Below are 7,902 nucleotides of genomic sequence, written 5' to 3' on the forward strand. Positions count from 1 at the left end.
TTGTGGTGGATCTGAGGTAATCAAAAGAGAAACAAAACAGTGCTAATACATGTAAAGCAGAAATGTAGTCAAGGAGACACTTGGGCCATTATTTTGAAAGATTTTTAGCCTTTATCTTTGAAGGATAGCTCAAGAGAGACAGCGGACGGCATGCAGGAAAGGGCAGCAAGTTGGATTTTATTAACCTGTGCTGCTGCGGCAAGGACCAAGCCTTTGCACAATAGACGCCACTCCTACTTGGGCCATTTTGAAGGCCACATCTGATCTAGTTTGTTTTGAACCTGACAGATGTGGCAACAGAGAGATATCATTCCCAAATATTACAAATCTTTTTCCTCATTATATTATAAATCATTCCCTCAATGAACTGAAGGGGTGTGATCTGAAGTGCTAATTACACAAGTTGTTCCCTGGTCTGGTTAGCAAGAATAAATATAAAATGTTCAGGAAAGTTAGCAAGAATACATTTCAAACGTTGGTTAGACTTTCAAAATACTACTTGGTTAGCTTTAGGAAAACATCATGATTAAGGTTACATTATTATTACATTACTTATATGACTTCACTTATGTAACTTTTGTAACTCATGTACCTCAACTAAAAACAATCAATGATGACTTTTTGTTTGACATGGGAACCTACACCAGTCTCCAGGGTAAAAGTCTGGTTTCTGGCCAACTGTCCATCCCGTCCACCTCCTTACACTGACTTCTCTGTTACTTATATCCTTCACCTGCTTTTAGCTTTCATAAATGACGTCACAGGGCTTCCCCCCAGTGCATTGAACTATGACGCTAAGGGGCTTCCCAGTGCGTCACAAACTGACACCAATGGGTCTTTACCATGTGTCCATATGTGTCGACTTGGGAGTGAGAATGGGTTGCACATGCAGATACCTGTTAATAGAGATTAGGTTGAGGGAACAAATGCACTGATTTAAAGGTGCAGTAAGTTAGGGACTCACAGTTTTTTGTCATGTTTTTACATTTGTTTTACATTATAGCTGCTTTCACCAGAAACTCAATCTGCCCCCTGTCTTGCCAGAGGGGCTCTTGGGCCACTCACTTCTGGTTAGTTCTACATTTACGTTTATTATCCAAAGCGACTTCCAATTGCTATATATGTCAGAGGTCGTACGCCTCTGGAGCAACTAGGGGTTGAGTGTCTTGCTCAGGGACACAAGGGTAGATGTGTCACAGTGGTGAATTGAACCTGGGACTCTCACACCAAAGGCATGTGTCTTATCCACTGTACCATCACCAACCCAGTTCTATAGCTGTTTAGGGAGTTTCCTCCCCTCTGGGAACCACTGCCTTTGGCAGGCTGGTTACAGGACTGCGTGGCATGTTGTGTTTTGTCGCGACCCTACCCTCAGTGCTTACCCTTCACAGCAGTGAGCAGCAGTCATCACCCAGTCATTGTTGATGAGGGTTCCTCCACAGAAGTGGAACCCTGTAGAGGTTTGCAGACTGGCCTGCCAGGGCCAGCTGCCTGCAGAGGCCACCTGTCCTCCAACAATCTTGGTGTTGAGTGTTGGCTGACCGCACACTGAGAAGAGAGACAATAAAGAGACAGCAAATACTAACAATAATGAAACTATTTTCAAACGTTTACGTCCAACAACATGTTTAAAATGTCCAGATGACAGATGGACATGAAATAAAAAATTTGGCAGTGACACTTTGACTTAGCATCTAGTTGCAAGTGAGACTCACTTGCTCGAAACACTAATTTATGTGTAAATATAATAATTGTCATGCTATATTTACATGGGAGGAGTGGGAGTTTACTTTTATTACTAAACTCAATCAAACACAAATAGTTTTTAATAAGTGACTTTAAACCCTTTGCTCTCTCAGCTAACAGAAAATCATCTTCCACTTACAGAAAAGGAGTTTGCAGTAGTTGAGAAAATTCCCTAGAACTCATTATGACCACGAAAACCTTCAATAACCAAAATGTGTCAGCTTTCTCTTTTTTTATGTCTTGTGACCACTAGAGGTCACAGCTTTACAAAGGTAAATATGACTCATAAGGAGCTGCTTGAATAATCAACCTATACAGGTGTTTTTCTGGGGAGGACAGGCTGAAAAGAACATACGTTGTTCTACTGCTGCAAATCTTATTACTTCTAATACTAATGAGTTTTATGAATACTAATACTACTACTGTTGCTCCAGTCCCTGATGATGTCTCATTGACACAAAAACATGACAGTAGCAGAAGTTAAAGGGGCACTCCACTGATTTAACACATGAAGTCAGGTTTACTCTTTACGAAGAGTCGTACTCCTGTGATCACAATTATTTAACATTATTGTTTTATAAACAACCATGATGCTGCTATGAACTTCATGATGTACAACAGTAAATGAACGCATCTCCTTTCAAATACATTCTGAAACAGAATATGAAACTGTTTGTTAGAAGAGGAAGAAAATATTTAATATTAAGCTTTTCAAGGCGAAATGTAAGTTAAAGTTGAGTTAAAAATCAAAGTCTGGACATGGTAGGCACTTACCTTGAGCTGCTGGTGGTGGCGTGGTAGGACATCTTATGCTGAGGTCACCGTCGGTCCCAGTGGATTTAAAGGTGATGAAGCCTGGCTGGTTGCTGGTGATCTGGCTGTTGATCCAGGACTGATACTGGGACACCCGGGTGTAGCCTGATGGGATATTAGGCTGGGCACAGCCCTTACTACTGATAAAAGTAGTGATTCCCGACTGGATCCAGCGACCGCACTGCTTGCTCATCAGCGGACCTCCTCCATCCCCCTTAAAGGACAGAAACATTTAGGAGAATGAATCTTTGCAGAAGGTCAAATCTGACACAAACACAGGAGTAAAAATGCTCACGTGACAGATGCCCTTTCCTCCAGCACTGAACCCAGTGCACATCTTGTTGTTTGTGATCAAGCTCACTCCGTAGTTACAGGTACACTCTCTGTTTCCTACAACCGGCAGCTGCACCTCCATTAGGTTTTGTGGGAAAGGAAGGGACACTAAAGAGACACAAATTCAGGTTAATAAACAAGTGTTGACATCTTTTAAAATGGTTTCACACAAAATGGGCAGTTTAATAAACACATCAGTGATCTGTGGCACACCTCAAGAGTTTCCAGGTGTTCCTCTGTGGATCAAACAACAACAATGTCTTAGCTTCCAGTACTTCAAATTAAATTTATATAACGCCAATTCATTACAAGAGTTATCTCATTTCACTTTTCATATAGAGCAGGTCAAGACTGTCCTCTTTATATTATTATTAACACTTGAGGCAAGAAAAGACTCTCTTTTTGGAGGTATAGAGACCTCGAACGGAACCGTGACTCATGTTCTCGACCAGTTGGGGTTGAGAGAGAGAGAGAGTTGGATAGCGATAGAGAGGGTGAGAGGGTGATACAACACAGTGACCACATGCTGTAGAAATACATATACAGTAAAAGCGGTTGTGGTGCAGACAGGAAATGAATAATGTTATTGATCATTTTACTAATATTAATGATAATAAAATAATAGGATTATTAATAATTGTACCAGTGGCACCTGAGCAGTAACATAACTAAGGGATGGTTCAGGACTTCACCTGAGCCAGACCTAACTATAAGCGGAAAGACTTAAGCCTACTCTTAAATGTGGAGATGGTGTCTGCCTCCTGAACCCAAACTGGAACCTGGTTCCACAGGAGAGGAGCTTGATAGCTGAACGCTCTGGCTCCTAGTCTACTTTTGGAGACTCTAGGAACCACAAGTAACCCTGCATTCTGGGAGCGCAGTGCTCTGGTGGGGTAGTAAGGTACTATGAGCTCTTTAAGATAAGATGGTGCCTGACCATTAAGAGCTTTGTAGGTGAGAAGAATGATTTTAAATTCAATTCTGGATTTTACTGGAAGCCAATGCAGAGAAGCTAAAACAGGAGAAATGTGATCTCTTTTCCTGGTTCCTGTCAGAACAGGAGCTGCAGCATTCTGGATCAGCTGAAGAGTCTTAAAGAACTTTTTCGAGCAGCCTGATAATAAGAAATTGCAGTAATCCAGCCTAGAAGTAACAAATGCATGGACTAGTTTTTCTGCATCATTTTTAGACAGGATGTCCCTGATTTTTGCAATATTACATAGATGAAAAAAGGCGGTCCTTGAAATTTGTTTAATGTGAGAGTTAAACAACATGTTCTGATCACAGTGGAGGCCAGGGCGATGCCATCCAGGGAAACTATATCTTTAGATATTGCGTCACGGAGGTGCTTGGGCCTCAGAACAATAACTTCAATTATTGAAAATTCCAGGTCATCCTGGTTTTTATATCCTTAAGGCATGCTTGAAGTTAAGCTAACTGATTGGTTTTATCTGGCCTGATCGAGTATCATCTGTATATCAATGAAACGTGATAGAAAGGAGTTTCCTTATGAAATTGCTTAAAGGAAACAATGCAGCACTAAGATCTAACGAGACAAATACAGAGACAAGTCCTTTGTCTGATGCAATAAGAAGGTCTAATTATATAATATTTGTCCGATCATAAAAGGGTCAAAGACGTAAAGGTTTTCAAACTAGCAAAAGAAAACAAAACAGCAATTACAATTCCCTAAAAGGCTTTTTATGTTGATTGTGTCACCTCTGCCTTTATAGTAGTTATAATCAAAATTAAAACCAAAATGAAGACTCATCCTGACTGACAGGCATGTACCCTGGTAGACTTCCATTCAGTATAACACTAAGTGTACTTTTAAAATGTTTTATGTCACAAGGTATCCAAATCAGAAGCTCTTATGTCCATGCTTACACTGGCAGACATATAGCTACCTAGAAGAATATTTTATTTGAATTAACACATATTTGATGCATCATGGCAACAACTCAATGTGTAGTTTTTTTTTCAAAAAAACAAATATTTCCTTTCTCACACTGAAAAACAGATCCATAGATCTCCTATCTATGAAAAGGATATTTCACCCGAGATTTGTTTTCATCTTTCTAGGTCAATGAAATAAAGATAATGTATTTTAATTAAGCATACTGTTACCCGTTCGCGTCTCAGGGCGTCATATACCGACGATTTGAGAAAGAGTGACAAAGCGTAGGTATTTGACTAAAGGTACCCTTTAACATCAAATACCTACGCGCCGGGTGCGTCTCCATGAGATGCTTTCGGAAGCGTCTCTATGAGACGCTCTGGGGCGTCCCATACAGACCGGAAGTGCTACGTTCGTGATAAAGGTATGCACTGTATGCACTGTAAAGAAACAAGGATGCAAAACAATTCATAATAACTGTATTCATGTCACGATTTTGACGTCTACTTTCAGTTTTTCCATGTTGTTTAATTTCTCTACCAGTGGGCTGTACAATAAAGCAAGATAACTGGCTTTTCCAGGTAGCTAAAGGAGTGATTTTGTGACAACTGAGGCCTGTGCTAGAGTTCAACCTACTCAGATTTAATTCAGGGTTATAGAGCAAAGTCAGGCTCGGTAAACTCTTCTTTTATGTGTAATGATTTAAGATGAAAGGTGCAACTGCATATTAGGTCCGTTAAACAAAAAAAAATAGAGCAAGGAGAGAGGGGTAATATTCCTCTGTGTGTGTGTGTGTGTGTTTGAGAGAGTCTTCCCTATCCTGAGTACCTGATGTGTGTCCCCTGGTTGTGTCCCACAACGCTTGTTTGCTCTTGTATAAATGGTTTTCAGTCCCTCTTCGGTCATTGCAGTTTGTTGAGGGTTCTGCTTGTCTCTGTGAGGTTGCATTTACCAGTTTTATTTGAATTTAGTTTCTTATAACAGATTATAACCTTTGTTTTAATTTTCTACCATGCTTCCATGGAAGTCACATTATTCTGCTTTTTGCTAATAAACCTTGCAAACTGATGTCAGCTCTCCACTGTTGTGCGTTTGGGCTCAAACCTGCTTATCACTCGATAAACATAGTTATATTACCACTGTAATCAGACTGTTACTGAGAATAAATGTAATCCAGGTCCTTTCTGACCCACCTCCAGTTCCAATTCTACCCCAGCCGGTGGCCCAGGAGACAGTCCCCTTGTAGAAGGTGCTGCCTGTGGCTGCCAGACAGACGGGCTGAATGTATTTGGTGAAAGTCACGGGTGAGGAGAACTTCAGGAGGCAGATGTCGTTTTCAAAAGTTCTAGAGTTAAAGTTGGGATGAACGATGATCTGTGATACTGTCCGAGACACTTGATTGGGGTTTATTCCCTGTAGACTCTGGAGACCCAGAGACACAGTCAGAGTGCTCGTGCTTACGTCTGATCTGAGGTAATCAGAAGAGAAACAAAACAGTGCAAAGACATGAAAAGCAGAGCTGTAGTCAAGAGCACTTTAGCAAAAGTCCATTTTATGACCACGTCTAGTTTGTATAGAGATTAATAGATGTTGCAACAGGGAGATTTCATTTCTACAAGTTAATAATTTGAATCCTAATATTATAAATAATTCCTTCATCTTAGTCATTCATGTGCTCAATATGCTTTTTTTTCCTGATCTCAAGTCCTAATTACATAAATTGGTCCCTTTAATTATGAATTAATACTTCAGACTGCACATGTAGTCCATGTTATTTGCATCTGTTGGTGTCAACAGAAAACTAAGGATGAACATCTCTAAACCGAAAAACACCTGCAATATCAACAGGAGTTTTCCTTTACAGCAAAACCATCTTTTCTCCCAGTGTACATGGCAGCAACAAACCAGCCCAAACATGAGGTCTGTCCATATGTCTCAGACCAAAAGCTTAAACTCTATAAACTCCAAAGGGAGACAAAGACACATGGAATCAAGAAATGTCTTTATCTCTGGACGGCATGATTCATTAATGGACACAACTTGTTTGCATGAGGGCAATCTCTGAATCCATCGTTCATCGACATCGACATCATTCTGATTCAGTTTTCTTAATTGCATCCACGTTTCCCTCACTTGCATCTTTTCCTTGTGTCTTAGTCCCGCCCACCAGCATGCATGGAAAGACGCAAGGAAAGCATGCGAGGAGAGAAGGAACGAGGAAATGTTTTTTTTGAGAAATGAGGCGTCCTTTCTTCCAAAGCCTCATTATTGAATTACCCAGATCATCATGGTGTCTTTGAACATTATGACTTATTAGACTATATGTTTCATGGGAAACTGAAAGGATTTAACTTTAACTCAAACCTGACACTCAGTATCAGACATTCAGTTTATTTCATCTTTTGATACCGTTTAAGAATATTTGGACCACACACATGATCAACCTCATGTGACTGAATGGAAATACGATAAATGATGTAGAAAGTTTCTCTCCATCTCTCCCTGACTTTAATTGTCTCTATAATAAAAGTTAATGGGGGAAATAACAGAAAAGAAAAATCTTTCTAATAAATGAAGATGGCGAATCATAAAACAAATCACATATAAAACTTGGCAGTGATACACTTTAGTTTAATCAGGCCTATCTGTCTATCTGTATGAAACAGTATTGCGATACATCAGAACTATCAAATAAAGGGACGTGTCGTCTGTCAAAGACTTCCGCCAAGGCGGCACTCGTGTATGTTCACTCATAGCTCCTCAGAGATCGCTCCTTGCTCCTCGGAGCACAAATAAGAGCTTTGGGACGGTCTGCAAGATGTCGGAGAAGAACAACTTCCGGTTCAAGTGAGGAAACAACAAATAAGAGACTTGAGATGCACCCCATGTTGACAGTTCGATTAGCAACATGAGATGTGAGAATGGAGTAGGAGACGTCTATGACCAGCAGTGGCGGTTCTATTATTAAGGGGGCCAGGCAGGGGCCAGTTGTTTTGTCAGAGGGACACATTCAATCCGGGACTAAAGAGACAAAGGCAAAGTTCAAGCTTTCAAAATGTCCTGTTTAGGATATAATGTAATGTTTCAATATGTTTCAGTAACTTACAGTTATT

General features: G+C 40.3%; 1 pseudogene; it reads right to left on the reverse strand.

Moving 5' to 3' along the window:
• LOC123966971 overlaps window positions 1-6,257 on the reverse strand; it is a 17,057-nt pseudogene extending 10,800 nt beyond the window's left edge.
• Window positions 6,258-7,902: the final 1,645 nt, after the last annotated feature.

Source organism: Micropterus dolomieu, unplaced genomic scaffold, assembly GCF_021292245.1.
Source record: "Micropterus dolomieu isolate WLL.071019.BEF.003 ecotype Adirondacks unplaced genomic scaffold, ASM2129224v1 contig_14676, whole genome shotgun sequence".
Classification (NCBI taxonomy): Eukaryota; Metazoa; Chordata; class Actinopteri; order Centrarchiformes; family Centrarchidae; genus Micropterus; species Micropterus dolomieu.